The sequence below is a fragment of the Grammomys surdaster genome, unplaced genomic scaffold, assembly GCF_004785775.1.
Source record: "Grammomys surdaster isolate TR1022 unplaced genomic scaffold, NIH_TR_1.0 170, whole genome shotgun sequence".
Lineage (NCBI taxonomy): Eukaryota > Metazoa > Chordata > Mammalia > Rodentia > Muridae > Grammomys > Grammomys surdaster.
Genome location: NW_021604618.1, coordinates 22,243,269 through 22,270,538, shown reverse-complemented (window position 1 = coordinate 22,270,538; position 27,270 = coordinate 22,243,269). Strand labels below are relative to the sequence as shown.

The 27,270-nt window shown below is 40.9% G+C and overlaps 1 protein-coding gene across 9 annotated transcripts in view; it reads right to left on the bottom strand.

Annotated features, from left to right (window-relative positions):
• Positions 1-27,026, bottom strand: part of Mga (MAX dimerization protein MGA) — an 88,221-nt gene extending 61,195 nt beyond the window's left edge. For 5 of the 9 annotated variants that reach the window (XM_028766891.1, XM_028766896.1, XM_028766897.1 and 2 more), the window contains exon 1: positions 3,606-3,678. The gene's annotated coding sequence lies outside the window, so the exon portion shown is untranslated. Of the gene's footprint in view, positions 1-2,962; positions 3,189-3,605; positions 3,679-4,028; positions 4,061-26,690; positions 26,739-26,978 lie in introns of those variants that run through there. The other 4 variants (XM_028766895.1, XM_028766893.1, XM_028766894.1 and 1 more) reach the window with 4 other exon arrangements.
• Positions 27,027-27,270: the final 244 nt, after the last annotated feature.

Sequence of the window (27,270 nt, the reverse complement as noted above, 5' to 3'; positions counted from 1 at the left end):
GCCCAATCGTGGGCTTTTCACTCTGTAAAGCATAAAGGGACTGGGTCCAGCCATTGCTGCATTCTGTGGGAAAAGTCTGACAATTGGAAGTCCTCAGGGGTGGAGCCTGACCACTCTTGTGTTGAGGGGCTTAGAGGGAGGGAATCTAGTCTTTAATACTAGAGCCCTAACATCCATGACCATAGTAGATAAGCTCCTCTGGGTTGGAGTAATTTTTGTTTATTATCATATCTGTTTGTTTTGAGACAATGTCTCACTATTAGCTAGGCTGACATGGGATGCATTCTTCAAAAATACATTGGGCTCTGGTAAGTATGTGGATGTTTGTTTTGCAGTGCTGAGAATTAAACAGAGGGCCTAAGGTAGGTAAAGTTTAAAAAAAAAAAATTCTAAAGCTGCCTTAGGATTTTATCCATAAACTAAACTAGTCAATATATATCATACATTGACAAAACAAAAAGTTTCACAAGTCACCTGGCAACTGGAATATGTTTAAGCTTAGAGAACCCACAAAAAGCTATACACCATGGTAGAGGTATACAATGTTAGTTTTTCCTTTGCCTAATCAAAGTGCTGAAAACTCAAATTGGGGAGGAGATGGCAGCTCAGTCAGCAGAGTGCTTTATCTAACACACAAAGTCAATGCCCGGCACCACATTTAGGGGGAAAAAAATTAGACAAGGTGGTACATGCCTATAACCCCAAACACCAAAGCAGGAAAATTAGAAGTACACAATTACATATCAAATTGAAAGTCAGCCTGGGCTATATGAGACCCTGCCTGACCCCGCCTCTTCCTCCAAATGGGGCAAAAACCCCAAATTGCTTTATTTCAACTTTGTACATAGGCATCTAATAAAAATACGTATGAAAAACAGGTAAGGTCAGAACTTGTAGACTTGCATAAAGTCTTTTCAAAACTAAATCAAAAAACTTAAACCAACTAACTTATTGCACCAGTTTAACAAAATACATAAAATCAAAGATCCAATTTATGACACCCCAAGCTATCATAAACTTGAAATACATGACTATAATTAAAAGAACCCCACCCCCAAGCACTAACAGTGCTGATAACCAAATGAACCAGACAGGGATTCTCACATGATATTCAAGTGGGCTACCACTGAACTATATATCCCCAGCCCTATGCTTGATTTTTCTCATCTACAGCTTGTCATTTGGTGAATATTTTGTTTCACACATACAAAGACTACTCCAAACTCTAAGATAACCATAATGTCCATTGCAAAAACCAAAGATACTTCTAGAAGTGCTAGGCTACTCCAAGAAAGAAAAAAGAAATCCATTCTGGAAATATTCTAAAGTACTCTGTATTTTGCTCTCTTAAGGTTTTAACAAAGAACACAGACTGGTAGTGCAAACCTTCAATCCCAGCACTGGGAAGGCTGAGGCAAGAGGATCTCTTAAGAATTCTAGGCCAGCCTAGTTTTTGGTTCAGCCTTTCCTCATCAAACATTTACCTAGATTAAAGTAAGGGTTGGAAAAGGCCTTAGCTGTAGAGAGAGACATTTAGCTGTAAAGAGAGACATTCTCAGTTCCCTCACTACACATACCTGCAATCTCTAACAGACATCATTTAAAACAGTGTAGCAAGTTGCATCAATTTTAACAAAATCAGAGTACCTATCCTTTTTCATCCAGTGGTCTTTGGGAAATTTTTACTATAATGGTGACCCTGATACAACCCATAAAACACACTATGTAGCAACCCAATTAAATGACTCACATACTTAACTACACCAAGTCAAAATTCCAAGTCAATATATTACTCTTAAGACACAAATTTCAAAAGATGGTCAACACATTCTAAATTTTGCCCATGCTAACCAAGCCCTTTCAAACCATAATGTATTGCTGTACAGGAGGCTCACTGTGATGTTTGTCTTTTGGTTAAATTAAATCGAATTTTGAAACTCAAATTTTTTCGCATCTCCATTTGTAGATTTCCATCAATCTGAAACAATTCAAGCTAACAAGCTTTTACGTGCCTATGAGTTACTAATCAGAATCTGAAAAACTAACTTCTACAGCAGAAATGGGCAGCAAATTTGAAATAAATATGCCAAAGAACCTACGGAGCAAAATTTCAAGTCTTTCACTTGTGTTGCAGTTAAGTGGACCCAACTTACTACTTATGTAATATTTAAAAAAAAAAAAAAGCCTCCAGTTACTCGCTTTTCAACTACAGAAGACAGCTAGCCACAAACAACATGGGGAAAAAAAATGTCCCAAAGAAAACTCTTCCAGGGTAGAGTCCCAAGGATCACGTGCAGCCAGGCAGAACCCTGTGTTCCTAGGGCTGTTCAGCCGCTTACGGTTACCTTGGAGACTATACAAGTTAGCCAACCCCCCCTCCCCCCCCCAGCCCTCCCAGCAGTCTTCTCGCTACCTTAACTGCAGCAGCGTCGTGCCCAAAAGGCAAGCAAGACAGGCAAGGTTGACTAGGCACTTGGCCCCTCAGGCGTGGCAAGCTCAACGACACCCTCAGGCTGAGAATAAGTGAGTGAGCCCTAACTTTTCAAAATCCACGTGTCGGCTTCGGCGACGCGAACAAGAGTGGATCTCCCGCAAACGGAGATTTCTCCGTTCTATCAATCAAGCAACCCTTTTCGGGCACTTTTCACCCATCCCTGCTTCCATCCTTTGCCAGAGAAAAAGAGAAATTCTCGGGGAACAAAAACGAAGGCAGAAATAGCAATACTTCATAGCAATACTCTGTCACCAATTTCACCAGTTTGAAAAGTACCCCCAACTTCTCTATAATCTTCGAACGCAGATTCCCCAACTTATAGTGGTGGTAAGCTTACTAATCACCCTACACTCGAGTCAAAGACCTACTTGAAAATTCAAAAAAAAAAAAAAAAGGGAAGTCCAATGAACAGAAAACCAGTCAAGGCTACCCCACAAAGAGAAAAAGGAAACAACACCTGTTCCCTACCTGTTTTCTCCGCCTTCGATTTTGCACTTACAAATCATAGCACCTTTGTTTACAAAGTCCTCACTCTCATTCAACTCACTCATCGCTCCCTCATTAAATTCGGAGCCTTGCCTCAATTTGAGCAGAAATTACACGATAGGAAACGTTTGAATAGGTGTCAAAACACTGCACCCAGTTCCTTGGAGAAACAGACGTTGGTTTTTTCCCTCGGAGAGTTGAAACCCCAAGAGCTGAACTCTAAAACCTGCGCTTAGTCAGCACAGCTTTCGACCGATAGCCAGGCTAGAAAACGTCACGCGGTACGTGCCATGCTGTTCAACACCCCACGCACGCGAGGGCATGGCCGTGCCATGGGCACTTCTCACCCCGCCCGCCTCGTGGTCACGGTCTCGGGCGTCGATGATCCTAGTTAGTTCTCCGAGCAACACGGAAGTGAGATCGGGGAGGCGCGCGAGATGACATGCGCAACTCGCTCAAGGGACCAAAGGCTGCACAGCGTAAGGCCCAGCCAGGCCCAGGCGTGCGAAGCTCTCTCTGCGGAACGCTGGTCAAGCCATTCAAATATACAAGTGGTTTAAACTCTCAAAAAACTCCAATCGGGCCACTATTGAAGAGACGCCCTCCACCCAGGCCCGAGAGTTACCGTGCGGGGCGTGGTCGGCCTCACCCCGAGTCCTTCACATCCCTCTAGGGGAGGGTTATTCTGAAGGGTTCGCACACCGTGTGTCCGCTTCAGCTGAAGAGCCTGCGCACGCACCGGATGTCCACGTCACTGCGCACGCGCTCCTACCCGCTTGCAGCCGGCCGCGCAGGCGCAAAGGGAGGCGCGAGCAGCACCTCTTTACCCCTCCCCCAACATCAGGAGGCCAAACGGCCCGGAGCAGCGTCAGGACCCTTGGGTTCCGCCCACGGAGCCGAAGCCACAGCCTTTTCGCGTTTTAGTAATCCAGAAAGAACTACTGAAGCTTCCAGAATCAAGAAAGGAGAGACATGAGAGAGGTACCCAATACCCTCAATCCTGTATTTGAAGCCTTCGTGAAAATTCTTAAACCACTGCCCACCGGACCTTTCTCGGCAAGGCTCTTCAGCCTTTCCCAGGGACTTCTCACTGGCCCCGCCCCTGCCGTACCCAGCCCCACCCACACGAAGCTTCATAGACCGCCTGGCTTCGCAAGTCCATCAAAAACAAAAAAACAAAAAAAACAAAAAAACAAAAAAAAAAATCTGAGGACCTCCAGTACAAAGTGCTGTGGGGTTGGAAAGCTCCAGAGCAGTGGAAAACCTTGAAGCAAACACCATGAAAGAAGAGTAAGCAATTTTCCAATATTCACCAACAAAGAACACTAGGAAAATTCAAGAAAGTCTTACTGAATGAGAGCAGAGAATGGAAGTTTATGCCTACATTCTCAACACTGAGGCTGAAGCAGGAGGATTGCTGCGAATTCGAAGCTAACCGGAATTATATAGTGAGTTCAAGCTCCAGGGCAGGCTAGGCTGTCAAGACACCATGCCGAAATGAAAAACAAAGCAAATAAAGGTTCAATAAAGAAAAAGGAACTACCACTAAACTGCCTGATGCCAAGATTAAAGTTGTCTTTAAAAAAAAATGGTTAAGAAATTTGCCTGAGAGTTTTATCTGGAATGTAATGCCTTGAGCTTGTATATTCGTTGTTGTTGCTTCTTCAAGACAATGAAGCTTTAAAATTTAAAGAAAACATTAATCAACAAGTATATCAGGCAATTGCCTGAGTAACTAAAAGAACAATAGTTCTCAACCAAACATCAAAAATTCTAGGTTTTTTCCTACTACTACTACTACTACTTACTGCTTTCGTGCTGCTAATCTACCAGTCAATAATGTTTAAAGTGAAAAGGGGTACAAAGAAATAACTGAGTAGAAAAACATAAAATGCAGACCATATTCACTAAACTTTTCATTCTCAAGAGATAACAGGAAAACTTATTCTGTGCTAGGTGACAATACAAACACTTTGAATTGAAATACAATTTGAAATACAAGATTGTAAGGATGGAGCCAAGAGGAAGGACAGGGATAGCCACTTGTTTCTTTTTACTTACCTATTTATTCCTGAGGAAATACACAACACACAGGCAGAAACTGCCTTTCCTAATCAAGCCTAGAACTAAAGTTTACAGACTTTTGAAATCATTCTGAAACCCATGATTCGGGAAAAGCATTCAAGATCTTAGACAAAACTGAAAACCATGTCTTTAACATGGAAGTTCCTCTTCTAGGACTCCCAAGATCTACTAAACCAAGATGCCTTCTCAAGGGTTGTAATGGGTTTCTCAAAAATCCCATTTTTCTGAGACTAAAATTTGAGTTTATTTAGTATTAAAATGTCTGCCCCTAAGGTATGAATGACTCAGTAGCATCTCAAAAAAAGACAACCCAAATAACATCTCTAATTGGAAAATACGAGAACAACTTGCATGGAAGAGGGCAATAGAAATGTTCTTTGGTCCTCTTTCCCTACTCTAGGCAAACATGAAATACTAGATTTCAATTTTCACCCATTACTTACAGATTTTTCATTGCTGACTAACTAGTTTCCTGAGCACAACTTTCCCAAAAATCCTAAGAACATTTGCCTTTCCTCATGATTTCTAGAGATTCTTGCAGACCTCCATTGCTGACCCTGATGCAAAAGGCATGACTTTCTTACTTCATCTCTCTCCAGGTGACAAGATTTACAGCTTGCCCGCCCTTCTGCTTTTCTCTCAACTATAGAAATGGTCCTCCAAATTTTTTTTTAGGTACCAAAACAAATTTTTAAGATGCCGCACTAGATCCCCTAATAAGTACACTACCCATAAGTTTTCAAAGTGGAGTCTACTTAACTTATAAGTTGGAAAGTAAGAGTCTGAGAGTTCTTTGAGCATTTGTGTTTTATATGCTAATATACAATTAATAATACAGCTATACCTATTTCAGTGATTCAATTTAGATTTACCAGGTAACCATTTTTGCTTATAACAGGGTTTCATGTATCCCTCAATGGCTTCAAAATAATATAGCCAAAGATGACTGAACTTCTGATCCTCCTGGCTCCACCTCAGGGTACAAATAGATGCCGCTGCTAAACTTGGTTTCATGCATGCTAGGCAAGCATCCTATCAATTGTGCTCTAGCCCCAGGGACCAAGTGACTGGGTTTTGTTTTGTTTTTTAATTGCTTTTTCAAGTAATTGCATAATGGTTACACTCTACTTTCAATGCAGTGGTCCTCAAATTGTACTTCTTTTCATTAGCCAGATGCCATGGTATATACCTTTAATCCTGAAGTATGAGACAGAGGCAAGTGGATCTCTGTTAGTTTGAAGAACCTGGTCTACATATTGACAACCAGAGCTACATAGACAGACTTTATCCCAAAAAAACAAAGGGAGGAAGGGAAAGCCATCCTTAGCTAGAAATGATGGTACATGCCTAATATCTAGCATTCAGGAAAATCCTAAACTCCCAAACAAGCCAATGCTATAAAGTAAGTTCAAGGTCAGCATGAACTACCTGTCTCCAGAAAAAAGGAAGGAGAGGAGACATATAGCTCAGAGATAGAGTACTTGCAAAGGAACAAGCACAAAACCGTGGGTTCAATCTCCAGCATTAAAAATCTAAATCCTAGCCAGATGTGATGGCACATACCTTTATTCCCAGTACTCTGAAGGCAAAGGCAGATGGATCTCTGTGAATTCAAGACTAGCCTGGTCTACAGAGTTCTAGGACAGCCTGTCTAGAAAAAAAACAAAAAACAAAAACAAAGGATGACCTTCTACTGTTCCATGCCTTAGGCTCATGTTTCTTGCATTTTACCCTAAGAGGATCTTCCCTAATTTTTCATACTTAAATGTCATTTGTTAAACAAACTTCCTACAAACAAAGAGGACTAGATGAAGTATACTATAAACAAGTATGCAGTATACAAGTATGATAGGACTTGAGAAAACTCAAAAGTGTATGGCAAAAGAAAAACACTGAAAAATTATGCAAATATATGAAACAAGCCATACTTATTTTACATAAAGGCACCAGTGCCTCAAAAAACTAGATTATGGTAATCAACATAGTTTTTGCCACCAACCCTAATGACCTGAGTTTAATCCCTGGAAACTCACATAAGAACTAACTACCACAACTTGCCATCTGAGCTCCACATGCTTTCTGTGGTACATGTATGTACACAGACGTACATCAAAAACAATACCATCTACTATTACCATGTGTTTTTAAAAGAGAACATTTTGGCAGGGCAGTGGTGGCGCACGCCTTTAACCCCAGCACTTGGGAGGCAGAGACAGGTGGATTTCTGAGTTCCAGGCCAGCCTGGTCTACAGAGTGAGTTCCAGGACAGCCAGGGCTACACAAAGAACCCCTGTCTCGAAAAACAGACAAACAAACAAACAAACAAATAAATAAAGGAGCATTTTAAGATTAGATACTAGAGAGGGCATACCTTACAATGAATAATCCTCTTCAAGGCTTATATATAAATATAGTCTAAAAACCTTTGTTCTTGCAAATATATCTCAAATGGCAAAAAAAATCTAATTATCTTAAATTTTTAGTGGCAATATATACTGCTGGTTGTAGGAATGTACTATCTAAAAAAGCCAGTTTTAAAGGAAATGAAAAATAATCTGCAATGTTGAAAAGCTTTTATTTTCAAAACAGAAATGCAGTTAACAGCTTGGAAAAGACTCAACTAACAGATGTGTACTCTTGATAAGGGCCCACCTGGGAGGAAAAAGGCACAACTGTAATCTAGTACTCCTTCCAAGGTCAATAAACATAACTGGAAACCAAATTCCTACATTAATACAAACCTCCATTTTAGTTACAAGGTCCTATTTCCACTCCTTGATCCTAAAGCCCTCTTGACCTGTCAGTGTTTTAAGGTGATACAGCGCCACACTGCCTCCTTCAGCACCACACTGCCTCCTTCAGCACCCTGAGTAGTTTAGTTCCTAAACTTTTAAGACCTTGACTCAGGCCAAACCAAATGCATGGCCTTTAATACCTAAAAGAATTTAAGACTAGCCAGTATAATAAAGGAGAGATAGTTTTTTTAAAAGATATTTTAGTAGTGTTTTATTAATTCTTTGAAGATTCCATATATTTTGGTCATACTAGTCTCCTTCCCAATTAAAGATATCCATCAATGTAATCCACTATATAAACAAACTCAAAGGAAAAAAAACACATGATCATCTCATTAGATACAGAGAAAGCATTTGACAAAATTCAACACCCCTTCATGTTAAAAGTCTTAGAAAGATCAGGAATTCAACGCCCATACCTAAACATAGTAAAAGCAATATACAGAAAACCAGTAGCCAACATCAAACTAAATAGAAACTTGAAGCAATTCCACTAAAATCAGGGACTAGGCAAGGCTGCTCACTCTCTCCCTATCTATTCAATATAGTACTCAAAGTCCAAGCCAGAGCAATCAGACAACAAAAGGAAGTCAAAGGGACACAAATTGTAAAGGAAAATCACTATTTGCTAATATGATAGTATACTTAAGTGACCCCAAAAATTCCACTGGAGAACTCCTACACCAGATAAACAACTTCAGCAAAGTGGCTGGATATAAAATTAACTCAGTAGCCTTCCTCTACTCAAAGGATAAATAGGTTAAGAAAGAAATCAGGGAAACAATACCCTTCACAATAGTCACAAATAATATAAAATACGTTAGTGTGAATCTAACCAAACAAGTAAAAGATTAGTATGACAAGAACTTCAAGTCTCTGAAGAAAGAAAAGAAGATCTCAGAAGATGGAAAGATCTCTCATGCTCATGGATTGGCAGGATTAATATAGTAAAAATGGCCATCTTGCCAAAAGCAATCTACAGATTCAATGCAATCCCCATCAAAATTCCAACTCAATTCTTCATAGAATTAGAGCATTTGCAAATTTATTTGGAATAATGAAAAGCCCAGGATAGCAAAAACTATTCTCAACAATAAAAGAACTTCTGAGGGAATCACCATCCATGACCTCAAGCTGTATTACATGGCAATTATGATAAAAAAAAAAAACTGCATGGAATTGGTACAGAGACAGGCAGGTAGATCAATGGAATAGAATTGGGATGCCAAGAAGTGCTTGCTGACAGGAGCCTGATATAGCTGTCTCCTGAGAGGCTCTGCCAGAGCCTGACAAATACAGATGTGGATGCTTGAAGTCAACCATTGAACTGAGCACAAGGACCCCAATAGAGGAAATAGAGAAAGGACTGAAGGAGCTGAAGGGGTTTGCACCCCCATAGGAAGAACAACAATATCAACAACCAGACCCCCACAAAGCTTCCAGGGACTAAACCACCAACCAAAGAGTACACATGGAGGGACTCATGGCTCCAGCTGCATAAGGATGGCCTTATCTGGCATCAATGGGAGGAGAAGCCCTTGGTCCTGTGAAGGCTTGATGTCCCATTGTAGGGGAATGCCAGGGCAGTGAGGTGGGACTGGGTGGGTAGGTGGGGAAGCACCCTCATAGAAGCAGGGGGAGGGAGGATGGGATAGGGGGTTTGCGGAGGGGAAATCAGAAAAAGGGATAACATTTAAAATATAAATAAATAAAATATCCAATAAAAAGAGACAGAAGAGAAAAGAAAATATGAAACAAACTGACTTCCGTGATACAGTGACAATGGTTAAGCTTTTAATAAGACAACCATACTACATAAAGAAGTAACAGGGGAAGAGTTGTACATGCATGTATAAATAATAGTAATTTCTATTGAATATGTCCTGCATGCTTTCATAAGGCCCACAGATAACACATATATACACTTTCTTCCTTGAGGCAAGGTCTTACTCTGCAGCCATGGCAATGGCCTAGAACTCACAATGTAGGCCAGGCTGGCCTGTGACTCAGAGCAATCTCCCTGTTTTGATGTCCCAAGTGCTAGAACTAAAGGCACAAACCAACACTACTGGGTCTCTATATTTTTCTTTTTTTTTAATTTTTATTGGTAATAGGGATTGAATCTACAGCCTTATGCATCCTAGCAAGCACTGAGCTGTATTCCCAAACCTTTATATTTTTAGATAGAAAAAAAAATTTTAACTTTTTTTTTTCAGTGCTGGAGATGACCCAAGGGCTTTCCTTGTCCATGCCAGACTTCTGAGCTATATATCCCTAGCCCTTCAAAATAGTAACATTATTTTACATGTAAAAATTATATAAAATTCGAATTTCAGGGAACATAAGTAACTAAAACATAGCCATGTTATGTACTGTCTATACCTGCTTTCATGCTGGCAGAAACAATGGGACCTACATAGCAAAAATATTTACAATCTGATTGTTTATTTAAAAGGTTTGCCAACTCCTGGATTCCTAGCCTGAAAGTCAAAATACTTGTAATATGGATAAACAAAGATGAATAAAAGAGAATACATGGCATGAAATAAAACTGAGATATAGGGACTTTATGGGTGAAGCTAATTGAGGAATCTAATTTGTCACAATTTACTTAACTTTGAAAATCTACAAATCCCAGCACTTGGGAAGCAGAAGGATCAGAAAGTCATGGTTATCTTTAGCCAGAAGAATGTTCTTGCTTAAATAGAACATGTAAGCAAGAATGGGCTACATGACACCCTGTCTCACAAGAAAATGAACATAACTTAAGCCGAGCATGGTGACTCACAACTGTAAGCCAGCACATGAGAAACAAGAGGATCATCAACAAACTATCTCAAAAAGTGTCATGCATAGTGAGCGCCTCTAATCCTAGCACTCAAATTGCAGAGGTAAGCAGATCTCTGTGAGTGTGAGGATAGTCTGCTCTACACAGTGAGCTCCAGGATAGCCAGTGCTATGTCTCAAAAAACAAAAGCAGAAAGTAAATAGATTGATGTGTCAGGTGGCAAGTTCCTGTAATCTACATTCAAAAAATAGAAGCAGGGGGATCTCTGTGAATTCATAGCCAGCTTGTTTATATACCTAAGATGCAGGCCAGGCCAGCCAGATCTAAATACCTGTCTCAAAAGATAAAAAGGAAAATCAGAGAAAATGAAGAGCAGGGTATCTTTGTACACATGCTAATCCCAGCACTCAGGAGGCTAACACAGAAGGCTCAAGAGTTTGAAGTAACCTAAGTGATACACTGTCCCACAAAGAGAGTAAGATAGCTCTGCTGGTAAAGCAGTTTGCTGCCAAGCCTAAGGACATACTGGATGGCTGGGATTTACATGGTAGGAGGCAAAAACTCCTGCAAGTAGTTGGTTAATCCTTGCATGCTACACATATATAGCACACAAATACTTTTTTTTTTAATTTTTAAAGAGAATGAGGAGCAAAAATGTTGACCAGTTCTTAAAGTATTTACAAGCATGAGGACTGAGTTCAGATCACCAGCACCCATGTGAAAACAAAAAACAGTAATAATAAAAATAAAATTAAATAAATAAATAAATAAATAAAATTAAATAAATAAATAAAGAACCCAGGTGAGGACTGGAGAGATGGCTTAGTGGTTAAGAGCACTGGATGCTCTTCCAGAAGACCTGAGTTTGATTTCCAGTACCCACATGGTGTGATTCATAACTATCTGTAACTCGGGTTTCAGGGGATTGAAAACCCTATTCTAGCCATACATGCAAGCAAAAAACCCATACACATAAAATAAATAAATCTTAAAAAAAAAAAAAGTGTGGTGGTGTACAATTTTAACCACAGCAGTCAGGAGGCAAAGGCATGTGTAATTTGTATGACTTCCAGGACTGGTCTCCATAGCAAGCTCCAGGCCACACAAGGCTACACAGTAAGACCCTGACTCAGAAAAACAAAACAAAACAAAATGGTCACATCTGTAGTCCCATTTCTGGGGAAGATGGAGACAAGCAGAACCCTGAAGCTTGTCGGCTATCCAGCCTAGCCAAATCAATGAGCTCCAGGTTCACTGGGAAACTGTGCCTCAAAACAGTAAGGTCTAGGAGCTAAGGAGACTGCTCAGGCACTCAAATGTCTGCCACAAAACTACAAGGACTTAATCGTAGACCACCCCCCCAGAACTCATGTAACAAAACAAAACAAGAATGATCCAATAAACACACTGCTGAGGATTGGGGTGAGGCAGATCCCTGAAATTCACTGGTTAGCCAGTCTAGCTTCAGGTTCAGTGATAGACGGGATCTCAAAAACTAAAAATAAAGACAGAAAGTGATCCCTGAAAGAGTTCCAGCATGGATCCTGGACCTTCATACCCATGCAAGCCCCTGTATTATGCACACTCACACAGGCATTTGCACACATCCACACTATCAACTGCACATACAAAACAATATGGTAGAAAAAATTGATTGAAGATGACATTGGTATCATCTGTCTCCCACATCCATACAAAAAAATGAGAATTCAGACGCACTAGAATAAAGAGGGAGAAAGAGAGAAATTCTATGCATGCAGAATTTGCAAGTTAAATTCAAATGCTGAAAATTAACTGAGTGTGGTAATTCACACTTGCAATTTCAACACTTGAGAAGCTGGGGCAAAAGCACTGTAGAGTCAACTTTCAATTCAGGAAGAAAAAAACTGAAAACTAGCACAATCTTGCATATAACTCTTGAGAACATAATTATGGATTTAAGAAGTACAAGTCCTTGACATATGGACCATATCATTCTGCTTTTACTGGTATACTGCTTGTTAACATCAAACTACTTTTTATTGTTATGTTTAAATTTCCTCAACAATTTATAAGAATTTTATATACAAGGAGTTGTCTTTTTTAGGTTCCCCAGGGACACTTCATATGCGGCCCATAAAGGGTAGGGGCTCAATAAATGCTGAATGACAAACTAATCAACTCTACTGTGGGTTCACAGACTGAAATTCTCACACCTACAATTCACACCATTAATCCTCCTCCTATGCAACAACTGAAAGGACATTCCTGGGGTGAAGACTGCTGAGTCTACTGAATTTATTACACTAGGTTCCTTTTCTAGAAAAGAGCTCAAAGTATATATGTAATGTTAAAATAGAATTCTTGACTACTGAGAAGGTAGGTGGAACAGTGGGCAAGAGAAGGAAGAATCTATTATAATAGGCTGCCTTCAGAGAATAAGCATTATTCAGTCCTAAGGACTAAAAACACTCCTGCCATGTCTTTGAACTGACTCCCTACATTATTTCTTCAAACTTTGTACTGGCCAACTTATATCACAATGAGTATCAGTGAAACAAAAACTTGCCATAATAATAAGATTCTAAAAATCTCAGCTAGTAGCCCAGGGTTACATAATATAGAAAACCTGCTTTTATGGTTTTGAGACTTTAAGACAGGATCTTATAGTCCAAGCTAGCCTCCAACTTACGATGTAGTCAGGGATGGCCCTGAACTCCTGACCCTTCTGCCTCCACCTCCCAGATAGTTGGATTAGAGACTCGCTCACCATGTTCAGTTTACAGTGATGCTAGAAATTGAAACCAAGCTTTGTTGGTTCTGAAGCACTCTACTGATTTAGCTATAACCCTAGATGTAATTTTAATTTACTATATTGACAAATAAAAGGTTATAAATTAGCATTATCTTTAAGCATCTACAACTTGCCAAGAACAAATAAATAGGACAATGAAAATACCAAGTGATCTTATATTGTGCTATAAGCAAAAGTACAAACAGCTTTGGGAAGAGAAATGCAGTAAGAGATCAACTTCTACTCATACAAATTTGGAAAAATTATATGCTACCTAATTTTATTTTTTTAAAACCACCAGTACAATTTCATTAGAATTTAGGAGAAAAGTATAGTACAGGTTCAGTGAAAATCTTGGCAGCCACCAGGAGGAGATAAAGTCTTGCCTTTCAAGTTGCCCATAGATTAAAAATAGGTTCTAAAGAAAGGAAATTTGGTTATTGAGATGAGTAAGTAGGTAAAGGTGCTTGCTTTCAAGCCTGAAGAACTTCATCAATCCCTGGGATGCACATGGTAAAGGAGGAAATGGACTCCTGAAAATTGTCCTCTGATTTCCCATATGCCCATCCACACACAAGTATGAATGTATGAAAACACACACACATATAACACACACACACACACATGCACACACACATGATGGAAACCAGAGGCATCAGATATCTTTCTTGGCCTTCGAGTTACAGGCAGTTGTGAATCCCCTAACATGGGTGCTAGGAACTGATCTCAGGTACTCTACAAGAACAGTAAACTCTTTACTGCTCAGCATCTCTCAAACTCCTTTCTTAACTTTTAAACTTTTAACTTAAAATTTAACTTCTAATTTTTTTTTTTTGAGACAAGATTCGTCTGTTTATCCTTGGCTGTCCTGGAACTCACTCTGTAGCGCAGGCTAGCCTCTAACTCACAAAGATCTGCCTGCCTCTGCCTCCTTTAATCCTACTGGGATTGAAGGCAAATGCCATCACTGCTCATCAAATTTTAACTTCTAAAATTAGTCTTTATTATTGGGGACACAAATGATTGGGGGGTCATGTGACATGGAGTACATATGGAAATTAAAGGACAACATCACAGAATCCTTTCTTTCCATCTACCTTTACATGAGTTCTACCCGAGTTCTATCCCCAGGCTTGTTTAAGCAAGCACCTTTACCAAGCCCTCTTGGCAGCCAGGATATTTAATTTTTGTTTGGTTAGATTTTATTGTTGTTTTGATTCTTGTTGTTTTTTTTTTCTTTCTGAGGCAGGGTCTCTCTGAAGTCCAGCCTTTCCTGAAACTTACTGTGTAACTAAGTAATTGGAATCTAAAATGATCCAGCTGCCTCAGCTTTCCAAGTGCTGGGATTACAGGTGTTCTCCTGGCCCTTGCTTTTTATAGGCAGTGTTTCCTGCAGTCAATGCTGGCATTGAACTCCTGGTCTTCCACCTTTCAAATAAAGCCCCACTAATTTTTGTTTTTGCTTTTTTTTAAATTAACTTTCTCCCAATTTTTAACTCCAAATTGGATCCTTTTTACCTCTTGGGACTAGGGAAACATGTCCTAGTTCAATTTTTTTGCTTGGCTGGTTTGGGTTTTGGTTTCTGGAGATAGAATTTCTCTGCATAGTCCTGGTTGTCTTGGAATTCACTCTGTAGACCAGGCTGGCCTCAAACTCAGAGATCCACCTGCCTCTGTCTCCAGAGTGCTAGGATTAAATAAAGAGTCTAGTCCAGGCTTGTTTGTTTTTTAACAACTTGACACAAGCTAGAATTTTCTGGAAACAGGAATCTCAACTGAGAAAAATGCTTCAACTAAGATGGCTTGTTGGCCAGTCTGTGGAGCATTTTCTTGATTAATGATTGATATAGAAGGGCTCGACTCGCTAAGGATGGTCCTGCCCCTGGGCAAGTGGCCTGAACTGTGTAAGAAAGGAGGCTGAGCAAGCCATGAGGAACAAGCCAGTAGCCAGTACTCCTTCATGACCTCTGTTTTAATTCCTGCCTCCAAGTTCCTGTCTTGAGCTCTAGCCCTGTCTTCCCTGACTGTAAGCTATAAGACTAAATAGACCCTCCCCACCCCTCCCCCACCACCGCAAGGTGATTTTGGTCACCATGTTTTATTATAGCAATAGAAAGCCAAATAACATAAAACAGTAACAGGACCATCTGTAACTAAGTAACAAAGGAAATTTATTCTTGATCAATGGAAATGGGGGCTTGAAGAGAAGGCTCAGATATTACAACTGTTACTTACTGCCCTCTCAAAGGACCAAGTTCAGTTCCCAGTAGCTCAGAACTACCTGTAACTCCAGCTCCAGGAGATCTAACACCCTCTTCTAGCCTTCTAGGGTGTTAGCACACATGTTGCATATGTATAAATAAAAATACATGAGACTGGAGCGATGGCTCAGAGTTAAGAGCACTGACTGCTCTTCCAGAGGTCCTGAGTTCAATTCCCAGCAACCACATGGTGGCTCACAACCATCTGTAATGGGGTCTGATGCCCTCTACTGGTGTGTCTGAAGACAGTGACTGTGTACTTACATACATAAATGATACATCTTTAATAAATCCTTAAAAAAATACATACATATAATTAAAAATAAATATTTTCTAAAAATAGAAGTGGAGAGAGAGAGAGAGAGAGAGAGAGAGAGAGAGAGAGAGAGAGAGAGAGAGAACACGAGCAAGCAGGGTGGTGGTAGTGGTGCTCATCTTTAATCCCAGCACTCAGAAGCAAAGGCAGGCAGATCTCTAAGACCATGGTTACACAGAGTAGACCTATCTCAAAAAAAAATGTTTTTTCCAGAAATTCAGACACCATCTGTTTCTTCCCTCTTATAGGTCTTTCTGTGTCATAATGGCAATTATCAACTGTCATAGGAAGGGAAAGAGAGGCCAATTAGCATGCAGATGATATAATGAAGTTAGAGATTGTCTGGTGGTCACTAAGGCAGACACATTAGATTCAACCTATTTTGGCACTCCAAATGTACATAACAACTCTCACCTTGATCCTGCGATACACATTTTCTTTAAGACAGAGATCTCACTAAGTAGCCTTGGCTACCTGGAACTTCCTAAGGCTGGCCTTGAATTCACAGAGTTCTGCCTTCCTCTGCCTCCTGAATGGTGGGATCAAAGGCATGTGCCACCATGGTCAACTCTGGGGTCCAAATTTGAACAACTCCCTATTCAACAGCTATTCTTGGCTTTCTAGTAGAACTTAAGCTCAAAATCTACAGCTAAATCTCAGTACTCAAGAGGGAAAGATAGGAGAATCATTCCAAGTTAAGACTAGCCTTGGTGGGCTAGAGAGATGGCTCAGCATTTAAGAGCACAGACTGCTCTTCCAGAGGTCCTGAGTTCAATTCCCAGCAACCACATGGTGGCTCACAACCATCTGTAATGGGATCTTATGCCCTCTTCTGGTATGTCTGAAGACAGCTACAGTGTACTCATAGGCATAAAGTAAATAAATCTTTAAAAAAAAAAAAAAAAAGACTAGCCTTCAGCTAACAGCCTTGGTCTATACAGAGATGCTAAGAATACATGCAAGACCTTATTGTTAAAAAAGATAACAGTAATAAGAGCATGTGTGGCAGCACTTTCCTGCCCTTCAACACTTTCTAAGGTGCAACGAGAATGAGAGACAGGGAGAGACAAAGAGGGACAGAGAGAGGCAGAGAGGTAGACTGACTAATTTGGTGATCTTATAGTTTAAAATGATCCCCACTTGAAGTCAGATCCAGCCTACTGTGTAGTGTCCCAGAGGGCAGGAATACAATACTGTACCTCCTGGCTTCATCCAGATATGAATAACAGGGCTTTGGGAAGCAGAGGCAGGCGGATTTCTGAGTTCGAGGCTAGCCTGGTCTACAGAGTGAGTTCCAGGACAGCCAGGGCTACACAGAGAAACCCTGTCTCGAAAAAACAAAAAAAAAACAAAAAAAAAACAAAAAAAAAAAAGAATAACAGTGCTATCTATCCGGAGTCCAATGTCAATGAGTCAACATAAATTTCAAACATAGGAATTTTAAAACAGAAACTGACATAAAAGAAAGTTGTTTGTTAACTGGTTGATCCTAGGTCCCAGACTGTGTCTCAGTGTTGGGGGTGACTTACAAAATGTCTCTTCTTAAAGTGGTGTAAAATGGCTCTGACCTAAGTCCTAAGACTTTAATCTACCTATCTTATAGTCCCAAGAGTTTGGAGATGTCTGCCAGGTTTCTTTGCCTTTGTGCACACAAAATTTTCATGCCACTGTCAAGAAATTTAATGTTTGTTTCCCCTAAACTTATATCCCAATTCCACTACCCGTTTGATTGATACATACTGTTTGCTTGCTTGTGGTCTGGGCATGGATGTAGAGCCTCATACAGGCCCAGCAAACTCTAGCCCTGATATATATCTGAAATGCTCTGGCCACATTTTTCATAGGTTCCCACTAACTGATCTCTTGGGCACAGGAGAGAAACTTGAGTCCCTGAGAATCCAGAGGAAAATAAAGAAACACTCAGTGCAAAGCTGTGGAAACATCCATTCTTTCTTAAAACTTCTTGCATGCTGTTCATTCTCCTACAAAGACTATCTACTTTTGTTTTTACCTTTAAAACACTGCACCACATCACTTGTGCTAGTACAATGGCTCTATGGGTAAAGGTGCTTGCCACCAGACCTAACGATCTGAATTCAATCCCTGGGAACAACAGAACTGACTTCATAAGTTGTCCTCTGACCTCAATTTGTATACCATAAAAATAAAAACTACGGCACCAAGTTACTAGTCAAACCTTTCACTCAGATGACAGCATCCCTCCAGGTAGGAGCTGGGTAGGTCCTGTGATCCCAGGAGACTAGCAAAGCAGAGGGTCAGAACACTTACCAGATGAACAGACCTGAAAATGCACAGACTCACTGAGGTGGCCAAGGTGTGGCTAAGTGAGGATTGGGGAACCACAGTGGGACAAACTCATTTTTCCATGGTATCATGTCTGTTTCCAAAGAAAGTCCAGTTTGGTCCAAAATCCTGAGTTTTTCTGGACAAAATCCTGAGTATGTGCCTCTGTCATGACTGGCCATTTGGGGGATGATTCCTATGCTCACTCATGTTCCCAGAGTTTCAGTCAGAGAGCCTCCTTGTTTCCTTTGATCTTATGAGCCCCTTCTCATCAGTGGGGACTCTCCAGGGTTTGGCTTGGCTTCAACCTTCTTTTACAACTATCCAGAGGCAGGTGTATTTGCTCTCCACACACAACTACAAACACACTACACATACAATGCACATATAACACACAATACAAATTCCACACATAACACACACACACACTCTGCTCAGAAAAGGTCCCAGGCCTGCATACCTGTGCCTCTGCCCTGCATATCCCACATCTACCTCTAGTTAGCAAGTCTATACTACTGTGCTGGTTGGTTCTTTTTGTCAACTGGACACAAGCTGGAATACCTAGAAATACATGTAAATCACAATGACCAGCACTGCATGCTAACCCTAAGGACAAAGTACTGGCACATATACCTTAGCGGTACCAACAGCTCTCTTACTGGACTAAAGACCTGTTCAACAAAGGGAACTCATGCCTAGTAGAGGAAATTTAACCAACAATTCAGTGCTAGTGAAGTCATAAGTCTTGAAGAATCTACAACTACCACTTAACTAAACCAGTGTAACTCCCAACTACATTCTAAATGTTTGTCCTTATACCCACAGATAAGTATAGTACTCAGCTCTCATCAAGAAAACATCTCTTTGCAATAGACAGAGACCATTTGAGAAAACTACAACCAATCAAAAAACAATGTTGTGGAGCCCAGTCCCAACTGATATATCTACAAGACAACTCCTGCACGTAAGGCTCTGGGGTCATTTCTGAAGAGATAGGTAGAAAGACTGTAATCACCAGAGGAATAGAAATTCTGCTGGGAGATTGTGAAATCACAAAGAAGCTACATTTATGAAGTCTTACCAACACAGCTGTCTAAACAAGACCTAAACAAGGACAGCACCAATACAATACACATGTGAACACAGAGGGGGAAGGTCCATGAGGGCTCAACCCTACACAAGTAACTACAGGCAATTAAGAACTGCTGAGAGCAGGAGAAGAGCACCCTGCAGAAGAGCACACCAACTGGTTATCCACTACTAAAAACATAGACATACAAGTAACAAATGGACTAAGCAGGTTATATTTACATATTTAGGAATATATATACACACACACACATATACACACAAATCTACACATGTAATAACAAAGAAAAGAAGCCATGAGTTTGAAAGAAAGCAAGTAATGTTTGAGGAAGGGGTTGGAGGGATAAAAGGGAAGGGAGAAAATGATATAATTGCAAAACAATTTAAAAAATATTTTAAAGTACCTTTATTATGGATAAGAGTATTTGTCTTTGTGTGCGTGCATTTGTGCATGTGTGTGTCATGTTCATGCAGTGCCTAAGGAGTACAGTAGGAGCACAGAACCCCTTAAAACTGGAGTTACAGGAACTGAAATTACAGTTGTGAGTTACGTGGATACTGGGAACTGAACCCTGGTCCTATGGAAAAACATTAAGTGTTCTTAACAGCTTAATCTTCTCTTCAGCCCCATATGTGGTCTCTTGCTGATTTTTTTTCCTCTTGCTTCTACAGCAAAGTGATTTCGTTTGTTTGAGAGAGCTACATACCAAATTCTTGACCTAGAATTTGCTATGTGGCTCAAGTTTGCCAGAACTCATGTTTGTGCTTCTAGAGTACTAGGGTTACCACATCTAGCCCAGCAAAGTTCTATTTTTAAGATATAAACTAGATGATACATTTTACTACAGAAAACAGTCCAATGGAAAAAAATAGAAACCCATTAGAAAAAAACTAAAATGCTTATGGTTTACAACGTTCTATACAGTCTCAACCTGCCAATATCACAAACATACCAGATTATCACTGCCACTTAAACCACAGCACATCACTTAAGAATTTCAGGCTTGGAGTTAGAAAAATAGTGCTCAGTGTTTAAGGGCACTGGCTGTTCTTCCAGAAGTCCTGGGTACAGTTCCTAGCACCTACACAGCAGCTCACAACTGCCTATAACTCCAATTCCAGGGGATCTAATGTCATCTTCTGGCCTCTAATGGCACCAAAAATGAAAATAGTGCCATAAATATAGGCAAAAATACCAATACGCATAAATAAAATAAAAATTTTTTTTCAACTCAAACTAAACCCAAGCATAGTGGTATATACACCTTTAATCTCAGCACCTGGGAGGTAGACAGATCTCTGAGTTCAAGGCCAGCCTGATATACAGAGTTTCAGGCCATCCAAAGTTTACATATCTCAAAAAAACAAAACAAAATCTCATACTGAGCCAGGCATGATGGCTCACACCTGTAATTCCAATGCTCAGAAAACTAATGAAGGAGAGCTGCCACAAATTTGAGGGCAACTTATCTAAACAGCAAGCTAAAGGTCAGTCAAGGCTACAAGATTCTATCTCAACAAACTGAAAAATAAACTGGGCATGGCAGTGCACATCTGTAATCCCAACATTTGGGAGGTGGAGACAAGAGAATTATGAACTCAAGGCCAGCCTCAACTAGATGAGATGACCATGTGTCAAAAAAGAAAAAAATTACTTCAAAGATGCATTAGCTTGAGGCTGGAAAGTGTGTTCAATGATCAAGAGCATAGATGACTCCCAACATACATGGGGTGACTCACCACCATTCATAACTCCAGTTCTAGGGGATCTAACACCTTCTTTTGACCTCTGAGAGCACTAGGCATATACATTCAGACAAAGCAGTCAATAGACACATTTTAAAAATAAACTAAAATAAGAAGGGGGGAGGGAAAGGGAGGAAGAAGGAAGGAAAGAAAGAAGAAAGGAAGGAAAGAGAGAAGTGAGAAAAGAAGAGGAGGAGGAAGAGGAGGAAGAAAAGGAGGAAGAAGAAGAGGAGGAGGAAGAAGAAGAGGAGGAAGAAGAAGAGGAAGAGGAGGACAGTAGCAGCAGCAGCAGCAGCCGAAGCATTATCTGGGAAGTGATCTCTGAACTCAGGAGTCTGAGGCAAAGACTGGAGTTCAAGATTAGCCTGGACTAAGTGTGGTGTTAGTTCATGCTTATAATCTCATCATTCAGGAGCCACAGTTTTGATATTAAGCTAGGTTACAATAGGAAATTTATTTTAAATACTCCTCAAAATTAAAAATAAAACTGGTGACATGGCTTAGCAGATAAAGGAATCTTCCACCAAGCCAGACAACCTGAGTTCAATTTCTGAGACCCACATGGCAGGAGAAAAGTAGCACCCAAGTTGTGCTCTAACATCCATATATGCACCTACACACAAAAATAAATAAATGTAATAAAAAATCTTGAATAGGGCCTTCAAGATGGTTCAGTGGGTAAAAGTCCTTACCTCCTTGCCTGTCAATCTGAGTTTGGTTCCCAGGACCTACACAGTAGAAGAACCAATTCCTGAAAGTGTTCCTCTGACCTTCACATATGAACTGTGACATATGCACACACACATATACACACACATTAAATAGATGAATACATACACAATAAAAAATAAGTGAAACAAAAATAAAACAAAGCCGGGCAGTGGTGGTGCACGCCTTTAATCCCAGCACTTGGGAGGCAGAGGCAGGTGGATTTCTGAGTTTGAGGCCAGCCTGGTCTACAGAGTGAGTTCCAGGACAGCCAGGGCTACACAGAGAAACCCTGTCTCGAAAAACCAAAAAATAAATAAATAAATAAATAATAATAGGTAAAGTGCTTGTTGCACAGCCAGAGAATCTGAGTTCAACTCCCCAGATCTCATGTAAAAAAGCCGGGCACAGCAGCTCACATCTGTAATCCCAATGCTGACAGGCAGATACAGAAGGATTCTCAGAGCTCACTGGCCATCCCTTCTAGACAAATCAATAAGATCAAATGAACTCCAGGTTCAGTGAGAGAGCAAGTCTTTTAAAAAAAAATGGAGCAAAATTGAAGAAGGTACCCAATTTCAACCTCCAACTGCAACATGAGCATGTCTACACACACATAAACACATATACACACACAATTAAAACAACTTGGTGAGTTCCAGGACAACTAAAAATACACAATGAAACCCTGTCTCTAAAAACACTATAATACATACACACTACATATGTACATATACACACACATACTACTTAAATATCTATACCAAACCCCAAGTCTGCCTCATTAAAAACAAAAACAAAAAACAAAAACAAAAAATCTATCAGAAGGCTGGATAATGGCTCAGCAGTTAAGAGCACTGACTGGTTTTCCAGAGATCCAGTGTTCAATTCCCAGCAACTATCAAAAGTCATCAAAAACAAGCAAACTCTGAGAAACCATCAAGCCAAGAGCCTTAAAAAGACCTAACTATAATCTAGTATGATGGCATGTGCCTGAAATTCCAGTATTTAAAAGGCTAGGGCAGAAAGGTCAGGAGTTCAAGATAACATAGCAAGTCTGAGACAAATCTAAATATGTAAAAATAAGAATGGTAAGACACAGGAATGACATTATAACTACAAAAAGTATTATGTTCTAGGTGCAACTGCTACATTCCATCTATTCAGGAGACCAAGACAAAAGGATAGTAAATTCCAGGCCAATCTGGGCAACAAAGCAAACCTCTTTTCTCAAAACAAGTTGTTTTGTTTTTTTTTTTCTTTTAGACTTTTGTTTTAGATTTTTATTTATTTATACATGAGTGCTCTATTTGCATGAAGAGGGCATCAGATAGAAGAGAGCATCAAATAACATCATAGACAGTTGTGAACCACCATGAGATTGCTGGGAATTGAACTCAGGACCTCTGGAAGAGCAGCCAGTTCTTAACCGCTGGGCCATCTCTCCAGCCCCTCAAAACAAGTTTTAAAGACATGATTTTTTTTGTTCACAAATCTGAATCTTTAGGGTTCTGGGTTTTTTTTTGGGGGGGGGGGTTGTCTGTTTGTTTACATTTATTATCTATTGTGTGTGCCAAACATGTAAAGTCAGAGGACAACTAGAGGAAGCTAATTGTCTCCTATCATGTGCCTCCCAGAGACTCAACTCAGATTGTCAGATGTAGGGGAAACATCTTTACCCACTGAGACATCTTGCCCACTTTGAGAAAAATGTTTGAGATGGGGCATCAACAGTAGCTCAGTTTGGCCAAGAACCTGTGGCAAGTCTGCTTCTGCTTTCCAAGTGCTGAGATTATAGGTGTGTGCCATCATACCTGCTGTCTACTTAATTTTCTTCAAAGCAGTAATATTGTTTTATTGAAACAAGACTCATTAAGTAGCCCATGCTGGCCTGAAATTCATCATTTACCTCTTTACCCTCCAAAATACTGGGATCACAAGTACATAGACCACTCACTTGGCCTCAGAGTAGTAGTAATTCTACCTTTTATATTTAAATAATTAACTCACCTGAGCTTGATTCTATTGTTAAAGCAAGAATTTTATTTTGTTTTTTTTTTCCCAAATGATTACCTAAATAATCCACATAACTAAGGAACATTTCCCACAGGATATGAAATGTCATGTCTATAATATTAAACTATACTAATTTATGTTTCTACATTCATTATTTTGTCTCAATGCCCAGTCTACTTCAGGGTTAGTACTTAACTTTTGTTTGCTGTTGTTTTGTTTTGTTTCGTCTTGTTTTGTTTTGATACAGGGTGGCAATATGTAACCCAGACTAGCCTCTCTCCTTCTAGAATGCTTCTATAGTTAGATTGCAGACTAACCATTTTGACTATTAAAGATTTTTTTGTATTTTCACTAATACAAAACACCCATGCTGTTTTCTTTTTCAAAATTGATCCTAAAGGCAGGAGAACCCTAGTTTACTTTCCAACACCCCACATCAGACAGCTTACAACCACCTAGAACTCTGGGTCTAAGAGTATCCAATGCCTCTGGCTTCTAAAGAACAGACAAACAGTGAGAGACAGACAGACACAGACACATACAATTTAAAATAATTTTTTTTTTGGTTTTTTGAGACAAAGTTTCTCTGTATAGCCTTGGCTGTCCTGGAACTCACTCTGTAGACCAGGCTGGCCTCGAACTCAGAAATCCACCTGCCTCTGCCTCCCAAGTGCTGGGATTAATGGCGTGTGCCACCACCGCCCGGCTTAAAATAAAATTTTAAAGTTCTCCTACTCCATACTTACATGTTTCCAATGAATTCTGGGAGACTTGAGATGTGGGATCATGCCTGCCTTAGAATTACCCCCAGTAATGAATACATCAGATTTCACTATTGTGGCACACAACTGTAATCCAGAAACAGAAGAATCAGAAATTCAAGGTCATCTTTGGCTACATACTGAGTTAAAGGTACATATCTGGCTTACATGGAATCCTATATCCAAAAAGACAAGAAAATGAAGAGAAAAAATACATACACTGTACTTAGAACATGGTATTATAAAAATGTTAGCTATTAGCATAATTATTCAAAAGTGACAGCTATTGTTTGCTCAATGAACGGTTTCCAAACTCTGTTCCCACAAAATTCCACAACACTTTAAGTAAAGGGAAATCAAGAGAGACTATAAAATATAAACAGTAGTCCATGGGGGTGAAGTCCAAGGATTAAGCCTTGTCTAGGATGCTTGAGAACCCAAGGATTGATCCTTGGCTCCCTTAAAAGTTAAAATGTTAAATGTGTGTTATTTGCCAGGCATAGAATGGCACACACCTTTAATCCTAGCACTAGGGAGGCAGAAAAAAAAAAAAAAAAGGATCTCTGTGAATTCAAAACCAGCCTGTTCTACATGGCAAACTCCAGGACTACATAGAGGAAGTCTAAAAGTAAATATGTGTGTGTGTATATGTGTGTGTGTTGTATTACATTATTATACACAATATATATTACACATAAAGTGTGTTAGTAGTGATTGACAATGTACAATTTATAGATTTTTCATTTCTACAAAGCTTTGACTTGGGTAAAACAAAAAGCTGGATGGTAGAAACCTTCAAAAAAATTTTCAAGTGCTATGCCTTGCTCCTTCCAGACACCTTTATGAAACAAATATACAGCAGAAATGGAATGGATCAAGACAGGGCAGCTGGGCAGCGGTGATACACCTGTAGTCCCATAGTTCCAGCACTTGGGAGGCAGAAGCAGGCAGACCTTTGTGAGTTTGAACCCTGCTTAGTCTAAAAGTGAGTTCCAGGATAGCCAATGCTACGTAGAGAGACCCTGTCTCTAAGAGGAAGAAAAAAAAAAAAGACAGATATGGCCATTGGACATAGTGGTACATACGTTTAACTCCAGCACTTGAACAAAATCTCTGTGACTTAGAAACCAGCCTGGTCTACATAGTCTCAAAAAAAAAAAAAAAAAAGATGAAGTTGAGGGAGGACGGTCTTTAAGAGAAAATGTATCTGGTAATAAATATTAATAATTTTGTTCAGTTTGCTATGGAATCAAGGCCCTATCCTAAGACATTCTAAGCAAGCATTATATCACTGAGCTACACTTCCCCCATCACCACCTGTTATTTTGGTTAGCTGCATGTCACTGAGGCCAAGAAATCATGGGCCTAAATAAGACCGTAAAAAAACAATCATCTCTAATCTCTATCTTTCTAAAATATAAATAGAAAGATTACAAAACTGGCCAAAGGCGGGGACCCTTTATCTAGTCTCTCAGATTAGGGTCATTCCACTGCACCGCGGATGCTTGCCTAGCTTCGAGAAGGGAGGGGTAAAAGTCGACCATCAGACCTCAGCAAATTCGCTCGAAATCACAGGCTCGCGAGCCGCGGGCACGTGACTCGCCACGCCCCGGGCCTCCCCCTTCCCCGCGCCAGCAGCACGCGCTGCCAACCTCGTCATGTGACCTTCACGCGGCCCCAGCGTTGCCCCTGCTAGGCGACTGTTTCCAGCAGCCATTTTGCCGAGGACTTGCCGTCCGTGCTCGCGCGGGAGACGAGCGCACGCAATGTCGCAGCCAGACTTTCCAGGCCGCACACGCGCTTCGAAAGAACGCTCAGACAGTGAGGGCCCGCCCGAGCCTCACGGAACACGTCGCACCCCGGGGCGCCAGGAGGGCTGCGGGTGAGCCTCGGCCCGCGATAGGCTGTGGCGCGCACGTGACAGCACGGCGCCCCCACACACACACCTTCGCCGTCCCCCTGCCCACGAAAACACCCACGACAGACTCTCAACGCCTCGCGCGGAGTACACGATACTGGGCGCGTGGGGACGAGCGGAGCGCGTGACAAACGAGACGCCTGCGCGTACCTGCCGGGTGGACGGGAGTCGACCCACACCGCACTGCTCCGGGGTCCCGGGACCGTCGCGCTGCCGGACCACCCGGCTGGTCATTGGCCGCCAGGCCGAGTCACGTGCTGCTCGCAGGCCCGCCCACAGCCGCTAATCACCTGGCACGGTGCTCGAAGCGGCACCGAAAGTGGCTTGCATGCGCAAGGAGAGCATGGTCACTAGACCTCCTTCTGCCCTTTACGGGGTGGCATCCGTAAAGGGGAACAGAGAAAGCAGGGTCCCGAAACTAATTATGCTCACACCTACCGGCTTAACTTCGCCTGCCCCTCCAGGAGCCGTGAACCATCGCCCTTGGGCGCTCCCCGTTGCACGCCGGGATGCGTCTGGCGCCCCTCAGTGTGCTGCAGAGCATGCCGGGAAAGCCACCTCTCCCGTTTTCCTGGCTGTCACCTCTCCGGCTTTGCATTGGTGTCCCTTTGAAAGCCAGTCCCAGGACGGTTTGGGTAATTACCAGACTGTGACAGCACACCAGGCACTTTCAGTCCCTCCTCCCCTACTTGTTTGATTTGTGTGGTTTTGGGAAAACCGCTAAGCCTTC